Source organism: Typopeltis vanoorti, chromosome 11, assembly GCF_054136105.1.
Source record: "Typopeltis vanoorti isolate ZY-2024b chromosome 11, IOZ_Tvanoo_1.0, whole genome shotgun sequence".
Lineage (NCBI taxonomy): Eukaryota > Metazoa > Arthropoda > Arachnida > Uropygi > Thelyphonidae > Typopeltis > Typopeltis vanoorti.
In genome coordinates, this window is record NC_143559.1 from 134,167,486 (window position 1) to 134,188,444 (window position 20,959).

At 34.3% G+C, this 20,959-nt stretch overlaps 1 protein-coding gene across 1 annotated transcript in view; it reads left to right on the forward strand.

Annotated features, from left to right (window-relative positions):
* The first annotated feature begins 1,917 nt into the window (after nt 1–1,917).
* Nucleotides 1,918–20,959, forward strand: part of LOC150102071 (uncharacterized) — a 155,441-nt gene continuing 136,399 nt past the window's right edge. Inside the window, exon 1 of the mRNA XM_090399963.1 lies at nt 1,918–1,999. The gene's annotated coding sequence lies outside the window, so the exon portion shown is untranslated. The remainder of the gene's footprint in view (nt 2,000–20,959) is intronic.

A 20,959-nucleotide genomic window follows, 5' to 3' on the forward strand; every position in this document is an offset into this window, starting at 1 on the left:
ACGAGCCAAAACATCTGCACTTGATTTCTCAAAATGACCCAAAATCCCTTAGGATGTGACAGGACAGCGCACACTCTCTTTTGTTCGGCATTCAAATATTTAGAGAACCACTTCACTGAGAGCATCTGCATGTCCAGATGTTGGTGGATAATGATCCCAACTTGTTCCCTCGGTATCCCCAGAGTCTTTGCAACCTTTTTGGCTGGTATTCATCTATCATCAAGGATCATGGCATGCACTGTATTGATGTCATCAGGTGTGATTACTGTGGAAGGTTTTCTGACTTGGGGTCATCTGTTGTGTCAGGATGCCCAGTTTTAAACTTGGTCAACCATCTGGCAACTGTTGGATATGCTGGGGCACAGTCTCCTGAAGTCTCGCACAAAGTTTGGTGAATCTCAGTTGCAGACTTTTCCTGCAGCCGAAAAAATTTTATGGCAGCCTTCACCTCTGTATCTTCAAATTTCTTCAAAACCTCTGACATGTCTTCATATATATCCTAAAAGAAAAAGAACAAATTATTACAATTTAATGAAACATGGGGGTTAAAGGGTTTAAGATATGTTCTTTCTTGTAGTTATATCGGTTGCTTTAATATCATTTTTGTTCTAGATGTTTATTAGAACTTTTTAGCCCTCTCTCATATATTTTCATATATCCAAACTTTGTAAGAATGTATGATAATGGGATAGAAATGTTATTTTCTGAGCAAAATGAGCTAAGTTATTAAAGAAATCATAGTATCTGATGTGGTTCTTAGTAAACCTACAAGATCTTTGGACAAAATGTAAGTGGGTGAGCTTATGCTGTCAACTATAGGTCTCAAAGCGATGCTAGATTTGCATATTATAAAGAAGAGCATTGATTTTTTTTCACGATTTTCCAAAGGGGATCTTCTAAGGGCACTAAGTTGAAAAATCTGAAAGAAGAGAGAATTTTCACATCATTATCCTGAAGGAAGATAAAGTTGATGTGACAGTTATCATGACCTCATTTGACTACATTTTAAAAATTCCAAATATTGTTGATGTGGCTTATCATAGAGAAGAAAAATTAGGTCTCTCTTTTTGCTAATATAACATGCATCATGACATAAGTCGAGGCAAAGTCTATATTACTTATATTTATATTACTTATCGATATTATATGTTACTTGAGATATCAAGTAAAACTTTTTTTCCTTGTTAGATTAAAGAAACTCAAACAAAAACCAAGAATGATTTCCTAGATGATTTCTAGAAATCATTAATTAGAGCGCTTAGTATACCCGACTAACCTTTTCTGCCAATGATTTCCATGTAGGAGAACTATGATTTAGGTGGATTGATGGAGTTAATAGCAGAAAACCAAAATGCATAATTTCACAACATTGAAAAGTTCACAGATAGTAGATGCAGGTGGAATATATTTATCTAAAAATAATATTCATTATAACTAAAGTAACGAAATCGCTTACATTAATTTAAATCTTCTTATTTGTAGAATTTTTGGCTATGTTTCATAGCCATTTTCAATATGATTTTAAGAAAACAATTGTTTTTTCTATAATTGCATTGAAAATGGCTATGAAACATAGCAAAAAAATTCTACAGAAATAAAAAAGATTTAAATTAACATGATTCCATTACTGATTAATTATAATGAAATTCTTCCATTTACTTCTCGATTTTTTGATCAATAGAGTATATGTGGAAGAAAATTGTTAATAGGAAGCAAATATTATGTGAACTTAATTTTGTATTATTATCATAGTATCATGTACACCTCTTGAGAGTACATATCAAGAAATAATGATGTTATTATGGATTTTTTTTTTTTTTTAAATGTTACATAATAAAAGTTGCATAGACTCATGCATTTGGATATTTTTACTTATTATTTTATTATTTTTTTATTACTTAACGCATAACTTTTTAAACATGCTTACACTTTTATCTTTCTTTTAGTTTTCAGGATACCGAAAAAATACTGATCGGTTTGGAATTAGATCCAGAAAAGGGTAAGATTAAGATGAAACTTCTGTTTAAATTTAGTATTTTTGACATATAAAAATATTATGCATAGAATAAGTGATGATATTTTCATATGTATGCTAGAGTTAAATTGTAAACACACTTTTTGCTTATAGAAGTTGGCATAAAACAATACATTAAAAACAAGAAATCTTTAAAATGACATCACTAACATTTTTCCTCCCTGTTCTGAGTAATATGTATAAGAATGTATGTAATGAAGAAGTCAAGATGTGATTAAAAGTTAGAGGCAAATTGCAGTTTGTTTACCTAAAATGCAGGAAAATGGGTGTAGAAATGCAGTGCTCGAGACAGACAAAATCTAAGTATGTTACCATCTCACCAATACTATTAAGTGTTGTACTGTCCTTCGAATGGTACTGTACTAATGTGTTTTGCTAGCATTACACGGTTTATCTTTTTTCTACAAAAAATAATCTCAATTCATCTTCCCTTGTTGTATGATTTTTATCACTTACACATACGAGAAAAGATCTTTAAAATCCCATGTCATAAACCCAAACCAGTAGGAGTGATGAAATCTGTGTGATCTTGTTGATTATCTGCATCGAGAAAGACCTAGAGGCTCAGTGAATAAAATATGGGACGACTTCCACTGATACTGCACTAAACAGGCTGCACATCATTTAGACATATTGATGGAGCCTATAAATGGCAACAAAGAAACCAGATGTGGAAGGAAGAGGTGAAGGACAAGCTTCGTGATAAGATACTCCTTTACAAACAATAACAGCAAACTAAAACCAAAGAAGACCATATTTTGCATATCAAAATATGGTCTTCTGCATGACTTGGGATTGCCAAAAACAATAAGGAAATCTTCAAGATTGCAAAACAAACACACCATAGTGGTTCAGAAGACATCGAGTCAGTCAAATACATAAAGAATAAACAGGTGATGTTATTTACAAAGAACAAGGACATAAGACAGATGGAAGGCGTATTACCATCATCTGCTAAATGAAACCTACCCTAGTGAAGTTTCTCTCAGCTTACTAGCAATGGAAGACTCTGTGCCATCCATCCATCTATTCATTGGACATCATCAGATGCTGTATAGCCACTCATATGCTCAGTGATGTGCCACACGAGTCCTTACTAGGTGGTCCAGTTGTATGCTTTTCTGGAGGCCAACTTTCTGAAGATCACTCACTCCAGACACATCATTATCCATCTGCTTTGGGTGTGATGGGTATAACCTTCCTGACAAATTTTTTTAACAGGATCCTTATAGAGACAGTGCCATATGAATGGACGGAATCTGATCCCTTTCTATAAAAATAAAGATGTACAGCTGCAAGAATTACACAACTATAAAGGGTCAAAGCTGTATAACTGAGAGGAGACCTTCACATTGCCTTTAAAGGAATGTGGAGAACCGATCAGGGCTTCTGACCTGATGTCTGGTCCTCACCTTCTCGTGGTGCACCTTGTTAGGTATCTACCTGGATACTGAATGAACGAGGATGGGCTGTCAATTTGGGATTTTGCTGACCAAATTGTATTCTTATTGGCTTAAACCAAAATATAAAATGATGGTACAACATGACAGAATTTCATGATGGCTGGGGCATCGCCCAGTTAAACAAGGCTCCTGTTAATTTCACCAGGGTGAACAGTGGAAAGTCAGCTACTGGAACAAATCTTAAAATTCACTCCAACTCAACATCACCAGAGTTCAAGATCGGTACTATCAACATAAGAAGCCTGAATTGCAAAGAAATGGAACCAACTGAGGAATTCGATAAACACCATATCAATATAATAGGAGTGACTGAAACAAAAAAGACAAAAACTGGTGAGGTTGCTCTGAGCAATAAATACAAAATGTTATATTCAGGCAATGACAATCAAGGAAAAGAAGGAGTAGCCATAGTATTCAACACTAAATACGAGGCTAATCTTCTTGAATGGCAGGCAGTCTCAAGTAGAGTGATGTGGGCAAATATCAGAAGGGGGAACTGGACAATGAGACTTATTTGTGGCTATGGTCCCACAGAAGGTTCTACTAAGGTAGAAGTGGAGGAATTTTTTGATGCTTTAGAGAAATCAACTGACACAATGAAAAAAGAAAAGTTGGCCTTTGTTGGGGATCTAAATAGCAGAGTAGGAAATGATTGTCAGACATACAAAAATATTTTGAGAAAATTTGGAGAAAAGAGCAAAGCTAATAATAATGGCAAATACCTGTGGGATTTCTGCTCAGGACATGTTCCAATATAAAAATGTGCACAAATTCACATGGAGAGAAGAGGCAAGGAATAAGAAAAGTCTCATTGACTATGTTATTGTTGATAGTGATGTTTTCTCCCTGGTACACAACACCAGAGTGTGCAAAGGATTTGAAATTGGAAGTAATTTCAAGAATCAAATGAAGTATTGGAACATGGACTGGTTATTACTAACACTATGTTCCAACTTAAAAATGTGCATAAATTCACATGGAGAGAAGAGGCAAGGAATAAGAAAAGTCTCATTGACTATGTTATTGTTGATAGTGATGTTTTCTCCCTGGTACACGACACCAGAGTGTGCAAAGGATTTGAAATTGGAAGTAATTACCATTTAGTCTTGAGCAGGATAAAATTGAATTTCATATTGAAAAGAAAAACATGTAAGAAAGTTTTAAAGAGAATAAAAGTTGAGCAGCTCTCAGATGTGGACCGTAGACTAAAATACACAAAGATTATTGAAGTAAAAATGAAAGAGTTTGAGAACAGGAACAAAAGCTTGGAGCGGCAAGCCCTGAAGAAAACACTGATTGATTCAGCCAGAGAGGCATGTGGTTAGGTTGTCTCCATGGACAGTAAAATCAGAAGTCCATTATGGACACAAGAAGTGAAAGACGCAGTGAAAGAAAAGAAGAAAGCATATCAAAAGTTCCTGGCAAATAAGTCAGCTTGTGCTCTTAGAGAATACAGAGGCAAATGTAAGAAAGCTAAACACTATCTATAACTAGCTAAACAAAAATCGTGGGAAGACTTTTGCAAGAACATAGAAAATAAATATCAAGAAGATGCAAGATATTCTGGACGTTGTTGAAGAAGCTCAGAAATGGAGGAAAGAGTGCTGTAAAAGGAATTGGAGATGATGATAAAGGTGATATGAAAACTGGAGAAAAAGATATCCCTGAAGTATGGAGTAATTACTTCGAAAAATTGCTAAACGAAAGAAGCAGTGATAGCACAATGGTAAAAAATACTCAACAGGCTTGCAGTCAGGAATACATATGCATACTTGAAGTATAAAAAGCCATGAAAGGCCTGAAATGTGGAAAGGCAGCAGGAGTAGATGATATTCGACCAGAAATGCTGAAGTATGGTGGTATAAAAGTCTTACAGTGGCTGCACTGCATAGTTCAGAAGGTCTGGACAGAGGGATGAATTCCAGATGATTGGAGTAGAGCTCTCATAGTACCCATATATAAAAAGGGGGAAATAAAACTAAATGTTATTATTACACAGTATTTCTCTACTGAGTGTTCCTGGTATGATTTATGCAAATATACTCGAGAAATGGTTGAGAAGGATTGTGGAAGAAAAGTTAGTGAAGAACAAATAAAGGCTAATGAAGCAAAATCAAAGCTGCCAGGATCAAATTTTCACTTTACGACAAATAGTTGAAGGAAGTTGAAGTGCAAGAAGATGGTTTGATATTAAATCTAGTGTCACACAAGAATGTACATTATCCCATCTGTTATTCATTATCTATATGGATCACATTATGAAAGAAAGTGGTATTAAACCTAATATCAAAATTGTAGATGTTGATCTCTGCTCTTTACTTTGTGCAGATGATGTTATACTTTTAAATAAATCTGGTCTAAGTCTGCAAGATTCCCTGACTAAACCGAATAACTGTTGTAATAAATTTGGTATGAAAATCAGCAATAACAAGACAAAGAGAAAATAGGTAGAAGCATTGAAAATATCAACTGCATTGTGAATGGAGAACCTATAGAACAAATAAAACATTTCAGCTTCGGCGTGGTTTTTGTGAAGATGGTAAATTAAATATGGAAATAGACAACAGAATCAACAAAGCTGGTATGGTAGAAAGTGAACTAAATAAAAAATTATTTGGAATAAGAGAGATATTAGTCAAAACACTAAAATAGCTGTATACAAGACAGTGTTCAGACCAATTTTAACTTATGGATCTGAGAGCTGGGTCAGAAGTAGAACACTTGACCGAAGACTAGAAACCGCAGATATGAGGGTCCTGAGAAAGATTAGGGGCATGAACAGATGCCATCAATGGCAATATCATATTAAAAACGAGGATTTTACTAAAGAACTTTACATTGTCAGCATTCAAGATTAAGTTAGCAGAGCTAATCTCATGTGGTATGGTCACTTAAACAAAATGGGTGAGGAAAGATTAGCAAAACAAGTTCTCTCTGCCAGGTTGGTAGGAAAAAGACTCAGAGTAAGATCAAGTTATAGGTGGATTGATACAGTAAAAAGTGCCTTATAAGAGAGAAATATAAGATCTGATTGGAGTTTTGACAGGTAAAAGACCGATTTGGAAAAAAATTGTCGATAGGAAGTTAGTAATGATGTAAATTTTTCACGTAGTGCTATCATATCTTGTACATCCCTTGAGGGTACATGGCAGGAATTTGATGATGATGATAAAAACTCATCTCTCATACATTAAAAATATAGGAATGAGCGCTTAATCAAAAGTTTTTGGAGCTAACAAACATCACTGAAAATCAATGTGTGCTTGTTTTAGGAAAATCCTCAATCATTGCCATACATTCGATCAGAAATCTACTAAGCAGAAAGATAATGAAAAGATCCTGCATATAATATTTTTTGACCTTGAAAAGGCCTTTGATTGGATTCCACAGAAGTTGTTATGGCAAGCACCGAGATCACACGAGTCCCAGAATATTATATCAAGACTTACTGGAATGCACAACCAAAATTAGAGGCTGAGCAGGAATCAGCAAATAATTTGAAATCAAGGAAGAGGAATTAGCATACAAGAATACAAAGTACATGTGCTCTGATTTTCAGACAGTTCTTACATTATATATCTTCAAGGTACCACACTCAAGAAGGTTGATAGCTTCAAGTATTTGGACTTGATCCTTACAAAGAATGGCCCCATCAATGTAGACATGGAACACTGGTTAGACAAAATAGAGAGCACTGTTTGGAGTATTATGTGACAGAAGGATGTCAGTATGAGTATAGAGAAAGATATATAAAAATAGCAGGATGACTATTATACTTATGTCAACATTCCATGACCTCTTAAACAGGACGTGAATGTTCTGAGAGAAAACTGGCAATCCAGTTATAAATAGTGGAAGGCAGGCCATATGATGGTAGTATGCTGAGAAGTCTTCATTGACAAACCCTATCAAATGCAAATATGCCAAGATATGTTCTTGTTTTATCCTTTATCCAAGTGTAGGCAAACAAGGTGTGCAAGTAAAGTACCTTCGTGACTAGGCTACTTGTATATAGAGGTTGATGACTTCATATCAATTACCTTGGTTTCCCATGAAGCAAAATGCACATCCTTTCGGGTGTGTATAATCCTATGCATTAACAAAAGGGTCACTATCCAGGCTAGTTCTAACCATTATTGAGGTCTCATGAGTGGGAGAGTCCAGAAGAGATACCAGGACTGAATTAATCAGAAGCCATATTTCTCATATACAAGTAGCAAAAAGGCATATCACCTTATTGTTAAAAATTCTCTGGATTAGAGATAGAAATAGAATTTTTTTTTAAAATTTGTATATGAGAAATGTATAACTTTTGCGTTAATTCAACCTTGTTGAATAAATGCAGAAGTGTTTTGTGTGTGTGTGTGTGTGTGTGTGTGTGTGTGTGTGTGTGTGTGTGTGTAGGGAGGGACTTTCTCCACTTATCAAATGCCTTGTAAATGTCTAGTACAACAGCACAGGTGTCTCCAAACCTTTCCATTCCATGGCATGCGTTCATAGGTGGGTGATAGGTAAGGAAATCTGTTTGTGATCTTGATTGACAAAAGTCATATTTTGGTTCCTGATTAGTTGGTAGTTCTCCAGGTGTCTACAAAGTTGACTGATGATGGCCTTCTCCATTACTTAAGACAATACTGAAATGAGAGCAGTAGGTCGATGGCTTGATGGTAAACACCTATCACCTTTTTGGAATTGACTGTATGTGGACTTGCTTTCATACTGTGCTGTGGAATGGATGCTGGCTTAGTATAATATAATAAAAGACAAGCATTAGTTCAGGAGCATATCTCTTCAGCACGACTGGTGGGATATGAGGTCCAGAAACCTTTTTGGTAAATTAAGATACTTCTGATGTCTTTCTAATGGAAGTACCACAGAGTTCCATTGTAGTGTTCCAAGTAAAGAATGGAGTGATTTGCTTTAGTCATCTGTTCAGGAGTGAGATAAGAAGAATGATGCCAGGAGATTATCTTTTGGTGAATGCTACAATACTACCATATGGGTGGTAGTACAGATGTACAGAAGTTGCACCCAGCAGCTTTTGTGAAGGACCAGAAGGCACAACTGCCAACTGCCATTGTTAAAAGTATTTTACATTTACCCATTTCATTGTCAGACTTAATCTGTTAAGGATCTTCAGTATAGGTTGTGGAGTTTTTGTCTCAAGTCACTTATAAGCTGTTTTTTTCTCCTTAGGCCACCTGGTGCACTTTCTGGAAAACTATGGCCTGGTTATTATTTCTTCGTTTATTATTTGTACTCTCACTCTCCTATAGTTATAAATATTTAATGTTTCTGTTTGGGTGTTTTCTGAGGGTATGGTTTCCTGCATTGAGGCTTCACCATTTAGTATATCTTGAGAATGTTCTATCCATCTCTTTTCTGTCTCTTTGCCATGTCAGTATATTTCCTTGTATGTCCCTTATTGGTCACTCTTTTTCTCATGTGTTTTCCTTGTTATCTTGTGTGTTATTTCAAATATTGTCTTGAAATCCAAATTTACTGCAGTCTGTTCAGCCTTGTTAATGAATTTTCTTTTATCATCTCTTTTCTTTACTTGTCTATTTATCTCCTTATACATTTTATTTTTCTCCTTTTCCTCTTCTTTATTTTGTCTTTGGAGTAATTTTCTTCTAAGTTCTTTTCTCACTTAGGAGCAATGTTTTATCTGTTATTCATTGTTTCTGGACTCCTGTTTTCCTAGTATTTCTTCAGCTGTTTTATTTTGTATTATTTTATCCTATTTGCTTTTCATCATACAAACCAAGTTTTCTGTAATATCCTTATTTTTCATTTTATTTATATTGTACCAGTTTCTCTTTGATCATTGGTATAAATTTTCTTCTGCTTTGAGTGCCATCTCCTGTCAAATTTTGGCTACCACCTAGGCAAATTTAGAGTTATCTTCAGATATTCTGAATAGTCTTTCAGAGCTCATGTCAATCCACTGTGATGTCTGCCAGCCAAGATCTTCATCTTCCTTGTCCTCTTCTTCCATTTTCCTTCCCTTTTGTAATCAACTGAAGTATCTTATATTTTTCATTGTGAGGTGCAGTTTTTCTTCTTTTTACAGTATCTAAAAGTTCACATGATTTTCCCATTTGTTCCAGTACTTCTTGATTGGACGTTTTTGCTGTCCATGGGATTTTTAACATTCGTCTGTATAACCACATCTCAAAGGCTTCAAGTTTTTTATCGATGTTGTTTTCAAGGACCAAGTTTCTTCATTGTATAGCAGCTCAAACCATATGTAGCATTTAACAATGTGTACTTGAAGCTCTAAATTTAAATTGTGGTTATACAGTGCTGATTTCATCAGGGGAACATTTTTCTTGCCATTTCAATTCTAACTTTTATTTCCATTTCTAGGTTGCATTCTTCATTTAACCAGCATCCAAGATATATAAATTTTGTCACTAAATTTCCCAGTTTATAGAGAGTGCTGAATTAAGAATAGGTTTCTTGCTTATTATCATGAATTTAGTTTTGGCGATATTTATTCTTCCCATTTTTACACTCTCTTCATTCATTAGTTCGAGAATATTTTGAAGAAAGATCTTGAATATTGTCAGCCAGGAGAGCTGTGTCATCAGCATGTTGTATGTTACTGATTATTTCACCATTTAAATTAATCCCTTCCTTTTAAGATTTTTTGAAATATGGCTTACTAGTATACCTTAAAAAGGAGAGGTGACAGCACACATCCTTGTCACCTCTTTTAATGTTAATGTAAGCTGTAATAATTTCATCAACTGGAACAGATTCCTTCATCATCATCAAATTCCTGATATATACTCTCAAGGGGTGTACAGGATATGATAGTACTACATGAAAAATTTATATCATTACTAACTTCCTATCTAGAATTTTCCTCCAAATCAGTCTGTTAAATGTCAAGACTCCAATATATTATCAGGTCTTATATTTCTGTCTTCTAAGGCACTTTTTACTGTATCAATCCACCTATATCTTGGTCTTCCTCTGGGTCTTTTTCCTGCCAACCTGGCAGAGAACACTTGTTTTGCTAATTTTTCCTCTTCCATTCTGCTTTAGTGACCATACCACCTGAGATCAGCTCTGCTAATGCATTCCTGGATGCTGACAATATCAAGTTCTTTCCTAATATCCTTGTTTTTAATATATGATATTGCCATTGATGACATCTGTTCATGCCCCTAATCTTTATCAGGACTCTCATGTCTGTGGTCTCTAGTCTTTGGTCAAGTGTTTTACTTTTACCCAGCTCTCAGATCCATAACTTAAAATTGGTTTAAACACTGTCTTGTATACAGCTAATTTAGTGTTTTGGCTAATTTCTCTCTTATTCCATATAAATTTATTCAGTTGACTTCCTACCATACCAGCTTTGCTGATTCTGTTGTTTATTTCCATATTTAACTTACCATCTTCACTAAAAATCGTGCGTAAGTAGCTGAAATATTTTACTTGTTCCATAAGTTCTCCATTCACAATGCAGTTGATATTTTCAATGTTTCTGCGCCTATTTTCATTGTCTTTGTCTTTTTAATGCTGACCTTCATACCATATCTACTACAACAGTTATTCAATTTAGTCAGGGGATCTTGCAGAGTTCAGCTGATTTATTTAGAAGTATAACATCGGCCGCATAAAACAAAGAGCTGAGATTAACACATCCCATTTTGATATCAGGCTTAATTCCACTTTCCTTCATAATATGATCCATATAGATAATGAATAAGAGAGGAGATAATGTACATCCTTGTCTGACATCGTATTTAACATTAAACCATCTTCCTGTACTTCCTTCAATTCTAACTGCTCACTTACAATTCAAATAAAGACTAAGTATTGCTTGATATAATGCCCCATTAACACCATATAACTGTAGCATTTGGAATAGCTTCTCTCTTGGAACCTTGTCATATGCCTTTTCCAGATCTACAAAACTTAAATACAGATCTTTGTTATATTCCCGTGATTTCTCAACTATTTGTCATAAAGTGAAAATCTGATCCTGACAGCCTCTATTTGATCTGAATCCAGCTTGTTCTTCATCATGCTTCTCTTCCACAGTCCTTCTCAACTGTTTCTCAAGTATACTTGCATATATCTTACCAGGAACACTCAGTAATGAAATGCCTCTGTAATTCTCACATTCAGTTTTATTTCCCTTTATATATATGGGTACTATGAGAGCTCTACTCCAATCATTTGGAATTCATCCCTCTGTCCAGGCCTTCTGTGCACTATGCAGCTACTGTACAACTTTTATACCTCCATACTTGAGTATTTCTGGTGACATATCATCTCCTGTTGCCTTTTCACATTTCAGGCTTTTGATGGCTTTTTCTACTTCAAATATGGATATGTATTGCTGATTACATGCCTGGTAAGTGTTTTTTTTATCACTCTGCTGTCATCACTGCTTGTTTCATTCAGTAATTTTTCAAAGTAATTACTCCATACTTCAAGGATATCTTTTTCTCCCATTTTCATATCACCAAACCAAAATTTCAAATATGGTACAGATTCCTTTTGGTTCTAATATAAGTTTACAGCGATCCTGATGTCTTTACCATCTGGTCCAATTCTTTTTTAATAATTCAATCATTTTAGTGTGTCAAATGCTTTCTCGAAGTTGATGAAGCAAATGATTACTTCCTTGTTTTGGTCACTACATTTTTTGAATAAGATTTGAGAACAGAAAAGCCTCTCTCATTCCCAAACTGCTTCTAAAGCCGAATTGGGTATCTCTGATGGAATCCTCACAATTTCTGTATATTCTTTTTTGAATTATTTTCAAAAACATTTTGAGAACATGGCTCATTAGACTGATCATTCTATAGTCATTACAGGTTTTGGCATTTGCTTGTTGAGGTAGCATGATGAAGGTTGACTGTACCCAGTCATGAGGGATTATGCCTGTATCGTAGATCTTATTAAACAGCTTTAGTAATATAGTGATGTTGTTGCCTTCAAATAATTTTACTATTTCTGCTGGTATTCTATCAGGGCCTAAGGTTTGACCATTTTTAGCTGAGTTCGGCACATATTCTATTTCTGATCTTAGAATGCATGGACCTTCCCTAAGTATATTCTTTGTTTTGTTTGTTATCCGTAATGAGTTCCTTTACATATTTCATTCTTTTTTGGATATTATTTCTCCCTTTTTGTTTTGAAGGATACATAGTTGTTTGTTTTTTTTAAATATACCCGAGGTCTCTTTCAGCTTTTTGTGTAGATTAAAACTGTCATGCTTTTCCTGTAGAAATTCTGTTTCTTTACATTTTCCATTCATCCAGATTTCTTTTACTTCTTTGATCTTGTCTTTAATAATTTTCTAAACCTCTTTATATTTTGTTGGACTATGATTTTTATATGATCTGCGTTGATCCATAAGAAAGAGAATGGATCAGTTATCCAATCTTTCTTTTTTACTGCTGTATCAGGACACAAGGTATTGACACATTTCTCTATGAAGACAGATTTAATTTGTCCCATGATTCATCAACCTTCATGATGTCATCATTCTTGATAAGTGCTATCTCTTGATTCAGATCTTTACTCAAGTCTTTTTTCCCCTTATCTCTGGATTTTTTACCTTTTCTAGATCAATTCTTTTTTTATTGATGTTTCTTAAGTATAGCTTTCAATCTAAGTTTTAACTGTCACCAGTAGATTATGATCAGAAGAAATATCTGCACTAGGATAGATTTTTGTGCTCTTTATGGGACTTCAGAATCATTGATTAATGATTCTGGAGAATCATTAATCAATGATTAAATGATGGAAAATGTAAAGAAATAGAATTTCTACAGGAAAAGCATGACAGTTTCAATCTACACAAAAAGCTGAAAGAGACCTCAGGTATATTTAAGAAAAAACAACTATGTATCCTTCAAAACAAAAAGGGAGGAGTAATCAATTCGGTTACTGATTATATTTGAATTATTATCCTATGGTGATTGTCAAGTATATAGCTTTCAGGGTGGTAGCTTAAACCATGTGTTTATGATTATTAGTTCCTCTTCTTGGCAGAATTGAATAAGATGATCAGTCCATGTTTGCCAACTATATCTCCACATCTACCTTTCCCAACCTTAGCATTGAAATTACCCATGACAATGTCAATATCATGGTTCTTTATATTTTACATTAGTTCTTTTAATTGATCATACAATTCTTTGATCTTGGTATCATTCTTGTCAGTATTGGGGGCATTGACTTTATAAAATTAATATATCTAATGATTGACCTTTCAGTTTTAATAATCATCTTATCTGAGTAGGAGATGAAGATCAACAGTGACTTATTGGCATCTTTATTTAATATTATTCCAACTCTGGTTTGATGATTGTTTTCACTACTTCCAGAGTGGTATATTTTCATGTCATCAACTTAAGTTTTGCATGATTCTGGCCAGCTAACTTTGCTCATTTCTAAAATCACAATTCTAAGTCTTTTCATTTCTTGGATGGTGTTTCTTACCTTGGATGGTGTTAACTTACCTGTTCATACAGGGTTCTGACATTCCAGGTTCCTAGTTTTAGTGGACACACCATTTTGAACCCAGAGATTCTTCGCACCCTGTCCATTTAAGGGATGCCGGGAACTTGAGGCCATATGTGTACATTTGCTCGCCATGGTGGTTAGTCTGGAGAAAATAGAGCAGTAGTTTCTCCATTTGTCTTATGCTCTGCAGGATTACAGACATACACAATAAACTGTATTGCCATCTGCAATTTTCTAATCACAAGCTTTACCATCATCATGAGACTTCAACCTTATATCATTACTGTCAAAGCTGCTTCCCTTTGAAAGAGCATTGAACCCTTTAAGTTTCCTTGTAACCCTAAGTAGGGGGGCCCTAACAGGTACTGATAGTTGGAGCCAGCTGAGCCTAGGGTTGTTTATAGAGGTCTGCTCCTCTGAAGATTCTTCCACTCGTTTCACATTGGGATATGAATCTTCTTCATCTGATTTGTCCATTGTTCTTCACAGAGGTTCGTAAGCATCCTTACAGGAAGTGTACCCTATGGAAGGTCCCAGGGAGCACGACGGACCTGAACTTGCCTCACTCCTCTTTGTTTAAATGCATTTGATATTTCATTTTTATCTTTGATACTACCAATATATGGTCTGTACGTGTCTCTTCCTTTCCATGCTATCATGTCCTGCAAGGAGAATTGCCATGGTTTATTTATTGTTATATGGTCTATTTGGTTTTTACTCTTTCCACCTGGTGATATCCAGATTTCTTTATGTATATAAAGAAAGACCCACTGGGAAGTTGGTCAGCTGATAACAGAAAGATAGAAGTGTGAGATAAGAGAAACGAGGGCTTGACCAAGAGAGAAAGAAAAATCGTGGAGTGAGTCTTGTGCAGTGATTCAATCATAAGAGGTGCGATCAACAAGAGATTGACAAAATCATTCTTTGTGGGTGAGAAAATTAATGGATGTTAATGAGGCTATTTGAGCAGAAAAGGGTAGGGTGAAAGATTAATTTTACCCTTTCTTTTAGTGTTGCACGGTGATCAGCATTCATTTTAGAAATTATGGACTTTACAACCATGTTATAAATTAGCGCTTCCCAAACTGTGGGCCATGGCCCCCTTGAGGGCCGTAGGTTTTGTTGAGGGGGCCGTGAAATAATGAAAACAAATTTAAAATGTTTTAAGACTAAGTAGATTTAAGAGAAACGTATTTAACTTTTATTATTTATTATTTCTTTTTTGTTATTTTTTATATTTTAATGGAAAAATTCACACATTGGTGTTGGTTCACAAACTTTGCGTCCTGCGTATTTCGGCGCTTAATGAATAATAATAAATATTGCTTATTCATATGTTTCATTTCAAAGCAGTGGTTAATTGTATTTACTTCGAATGCTCTCCAGGGAAGCTCCAAATCTTCCTGTCCCTTTCATCAGGCGTTCGTAATCAGGGACTGTTGACTGTTGATATTGACTTTATATACATATCAAAATTCGTTTTATATTATGACTGTCATCCGAGCTAGTTTTCTGTTACCAATAAAAGTTTCGCATATACTTCACACATGAAAAAAAGCTTAAACAAATTCATGTGGGGAGATAGTAACTAGCTTGCAGTGGTAAACAACACACCCTCCCTAACACCCACTATACTGCAGAGGCAATAAAAACAAGTACTTTTATTATGCCAGTGAATAAGGTATGAGGAGTCTGTGTAATATATTTCTCAACAAATAGTGCAATTAGAGATAATTGGGATATAAACACACTAATTAATGAATCGCATGTCCCCTCATACAGCATAGTTTCATACAGAAACTATGCTGTATAGACTGAAACAAAATCATATGTTGCATGGGCAAACACAGTATCTAACTAAACACTATTGTTATTAATTAGATGTGTGTGTGTGAGTTCGATTTCCCAAGGCAGCAATAAAATTCAACCGAACGTGTTAAAATTCGTTAAAGTGTTAAAACTAAGTAATATATATATATATAATGAATGTTATGGCAGTTTCACATATGGAATTCGGTTGAAGAGAGTTAGCATTTCAACTCAATTGTCAGCTATGCTTTTATCTTTCGGTTGCGCGATCTTTTGTTAATACCGCACCAATCATATGCACGTTTTAATAACCTACCTTTGCTGTCTGTTTCGCGTTAGGCTTAATTACCGTAAAGGGAGAAAAGTCACAAAAGAGAAAAATGTTCCTGGTCCGGGGATTCCCTTGTTCAGGTAATATTCACTAATTTCATGTTATCAGTCTGTGGTGTGCCAGTATCGGTAAGTGGTGATATTATTTGATCTAATCTACGTATAAAAATTTAATCCTGAGATGGATAAGTGGCTGATAAAAAATAAAAAAAAATTCCAATAAGAAGAAACACTCAAAAAAAAAAAGGACAGTATTTCATATTTTACCAGAACAGCCCGCATCGTCTTCAGAACCAAACGGTAAGAGGCAAAAAATGTAATATATGCATTTGATTTTTGCAATATTTGCTCTGTATGTTTTGTATTGAATATAAATACAATAAATATTATAATAATATATCTCTCTATTACGATTTTTTTTCGAGGAAGGCTGTGAAATATTTTAATTTTTGCAAAGGGGGCCCTGACATCCAGAAGTTTGGGAAGCACTGTTATAAATAACTCTTTTAATTTCCCGATGTTTTGACCTTCATATTAAGGTCATCATCTGGAGTATATACAAATATACAAGGACAAGCTGAGTTACATTTCTCACAGTAAGCTAAAGAAACAATGATTTGATCACCTGTTATTCTGCTGACATGACCTCTAGTGGAAGAAAAAAAATACAGATAAAATTACAAATTAATTATTTCAAAATTTCATCAAAGCTAAATTCTATTTAAGATAACACGAGAGAAACATTCCTTCTTATAGATAGTTTTCTTACAGTAACAATGATGCCCTATTTTTAACATTACAATTGTTATATTAGATTTAGGATTCTGGATTATCTACAGTCCTGTTTATAGTTAACTCTTAGGGAGACAGGTTCTGTGGGTAGAATATGTGCATTCCATATGCTTGGGATTTTTAGACCATCATTATTGCTCAGATTAGGGTGGTTGATAAGAATCTCACAGGCTTCCTTAAATTTGCGTTCATACCATGTTTTGGTAATATAAACAACTGATGCTTTTCCAGTCAAGTCTATGTAAAGTGTTCAGGGCATGATCAGAAAGGCCATTTTTGATTATTTAGAATAATTTTGCAGGAGGTTTAAAGGTGGCTTTGAGGTTGTATTTCTGTAGTATTCTGTTTATTTTATCTGATGTCCCTTTAATGTAAGGAATGGTTATAGTTTTATTGTAGTCTAGTTTATCTTTGTTTTTTATCGAGGTCTTATAGAGAATTTTGTTAATAGTGTTTTGGTTGTAATCATTTTTTAGTAATGCTGATAACTTTAAATTCGTCTTTCAGCACTTGTTCATTGGAGCAGATCTTCAAATTCCTGTTTTTTAGAGTATTAACGACACCTAGTTTTTGTGTTGGGTGGTGGTAGGAGTTTATGTGTATATATTGGTCAGTTTCCAGTGAAGGAAAGACTGCAAGAAGGAAGACGTGTATCTAGAAATGGAAGTGTGTTCTTTTTCACAATCTCAGTTGTTACATGTGTTTGTATTGCTTGTTTAGGTGGCTAAGGAAAGTGTCTAGTGTCTGGCAAATGGGGGCCCAGATCTCGAAAACATCATCAACGTATCCAAGCCAGACTTTGGGTTTTAAAGGAGAGGAATCTAGAGCAAGTCTTAAAATGTTCCATATAAAAGTTAATAATGGGGTGGGGATAATGGAGAGCCCATGGCTGTGCCTTCTTTTTGTAGGTAGAAAGCATTTTGCCATACAAAATAACCAGAACATAATACATGCACAAAGAGCACCGTGATATCTGGAGGGAATTTGTTCTGTAAAAGAAGGATTGTGTCATTGATTGGGACATTTGTAAAGAGGGCAGAGATGTGAAAACTGACTCACCTTTTTCTAATGTAATGTCTTTGATTATGTTTATGAAGTGTTGTGTGTTTCTGATATAGGCGGGGGAATGACCTACCAACTCCTTGAGTGTTTCCGTTAATTTCTTGGCTAGGTGATAATTTGGCCTGTCTATACCTTCGACTATCGGCTGAAGTGGTGTGTTTTGTTTGTGTATCTTTGGTAGACTAAATTCTCTGGGAACGAGCGTAGTGCAGAAGTAATTTTTTGACTGTATCTTCAGGCCATGTAGTATTTGATTCAAGTAGTTTCTCTGTTTTCTTTTTTATTCTATTGGTTGGGTCATAGTTAACAAGTTGGTATGTACTATTGTCTGAGACTAGCAGATTCAGATTCATTTTTTCTAAATAAGTGGTTTGGTTTAGAATAACAGTGACACCTCCTTTATCAGCTCAAGTTATTATGATGTTCAGATTTGATTTCAATGATTTCGCAGCTGTTAATTCGTGTTTCGTTAAGTTGCTTGTTATTGCTTTCTTATGATTTATATTTAAAATGTTAGCAGTTTCTAAACCTGTTTTATCTGCTATGTTATTTTGAATGAATCTTAAGCCTCTTTCAATATTACAAATAAAATCCAGTTTGTTCATCGATCTGGATGCTACGGCAAAATTTGGACCTTTGCTGAGTAGCGAGAGTTCATCTTTGTTTAAGGCGTGGTTGGATAGGTTAACTACGTTACTGTTACCTGCAGGCGATTGGTGGCTCCTGTTGTTTCTTGCTTCTGGTTGGTTGTTAACATTTACTGTGAAGAAATTTGAAATATATATCCATTGGTTTTGTCGATCTTTTAGTCTATGAAATTTGGTTATGAGATTTTCTTTCTTAGTTTGTGTCTGTGTATAGAGGCTTAAGTGCTGTGAGGACATAATGTTGAAAGCTTAACCTCCCAAACGGCTAGGACATCTATAGATGTCCAACTAAATCTAGATATGATTCAGCCCACCTGTTTAAAGAACCAGGATAAGAAGTGCAATTTGACCATCCTGTCCATTAGAAGGTGTGATAAACCCTCACGCTGAAGAAAACGGTTAATCGGATTATCTCACATTCGTAGCTACCTCTCAGTTGCCTACAACAAGAAATGCACATCCTTGTTCTATGCTGGTTAACTGGATTTTAGTTATATAGGATAGACTAAAAATAGAGAAATTATTTATATTTTTGTTTTCTCTTTTTATTGTACAATACAGTTTTAATTTCTGGACAAAATAAAGGTCTTGCATAATTTCTTCACTTAAATATTGCCTTACCTTGGAGAACCACGTTCATTTTTAATTTTTTTGCGCTAATTTTTTTCTAATAGTTTTCTAGACAAAACATTATTCTTTGTTCTCAAAGAAATTAATTCACGATAATTATTTGAAATATTCTTTTAAAAAAAGAAAAGAAAACCGGCTGCCGACGTTCCAGATTATATTATTTTTATTTTTGTACAAAACCATCGAAATCGAATAATACTTCACAGATTTCCTTTAGGACATGCTGGAGCAACTTTGCTTTATAGAGAATAACATGAAATTCTTTAATCATATCACTAAATTTTTTCTTTATATTATATAGTAATCTACTGTTCTTTGTACTTTCACTTTCTTGGTTTCCCTGTATAATTGGTCATTACAAAATGAAATTAACAGTTATAGATATTTACTGCATAATTCAGATATTTTATTCTCCAATTTTTAAAGTAAGCGATACATTTGCTTATTTTTATCATTCAAAATATGTATATCAAATGCATCAAATGTGAAATTTCATTTCCTTTCACAATACAAATGAACTTTATTTTGACTTTGATAGCATCATCCCCCTCCCATTGCGACATTACTAGACACCCAAAAGCTGTTATGAAACATAGGTACAGTTTTTATTTTATTCGTGATTTTTCCATAGTAATTGTTATGGAAAAATATAACGTTTAATTTTTTCGACACAGAAACTAATTTTGATTATTATAAATTTGCAAATTATAAATAAGAAAATATACATATTATTTCCCTATTATTATAAATCAGGAAGTTATGTGATGTTGGCTAATAGGGTAAATTAATATTTAAAAACACTGTCATTCCTACAAATGCAATATCAGAATATGCTTCGAATGTCTGCTAATCAATCAGAAAGATGAAAAAACAGAACAAGGAATTTCTGCCTGTAAAATATTCAGTTATTGCACGAGGTACTTTAGTGTGCTGCCTTCTGGGCATGTTCTTTTGATCTGGTTCCCAGTGGTGGTGGTGGGGAGTTAGTAATCTCTGTTAGTTTACAACTTGTTACTGGGCAGAAAGGAATATTAGAAAGTACAATATACAATTCATTTGTGAGATGGCAAGCAAGAGCAGCAACAGCAATAGCAGTAATTTTTTTCAAGATAATTATCAAATAATTTAGAATTTTTCGATAATAAAAGTGAAACTGATCACTATAAATAAAGAAATCATTTTTGGCATAAATACTTCATCAGCCTGTAAAAGAAACGTCAGTTTTACTGTGTTAGGATATCTGAACAACAGAAAACGAAACAAGACATTTTTGCTTGAGGCAATTTAGTGTGACTTCTAGGAAACTTTCTGTCTTGTGATTCTCAAAAGAGTAATCTAAGACTTTTAGCTTTTCGTCTAGGTAAGAGAATTATTGTCCAGCATTTCTAAGACGTATTTCAGAAATAGCAATCAGCAGAAATAGAAGTAGTAATATTTAGATTTTTTTTTAAAAAAAAATAAAGAAACGGAAATAACACAATTGAAATTTCTTTGTGTGGTATACAGTTTTACATGTTGAAAATATAGCATAGTATTTCTAAATCTTAGAATAATTTCAGCAGACCGTTATACAACAATACTAATTTGGTATTGTTGCTTTTAGCTTTTCGTCTAGGTAAGAGAATTATTGTCCAGCATTTCTAAGACGTATTTCAGAAATAGCAATCAGCAGAAATAGAAGTAGTAATATTTAGATT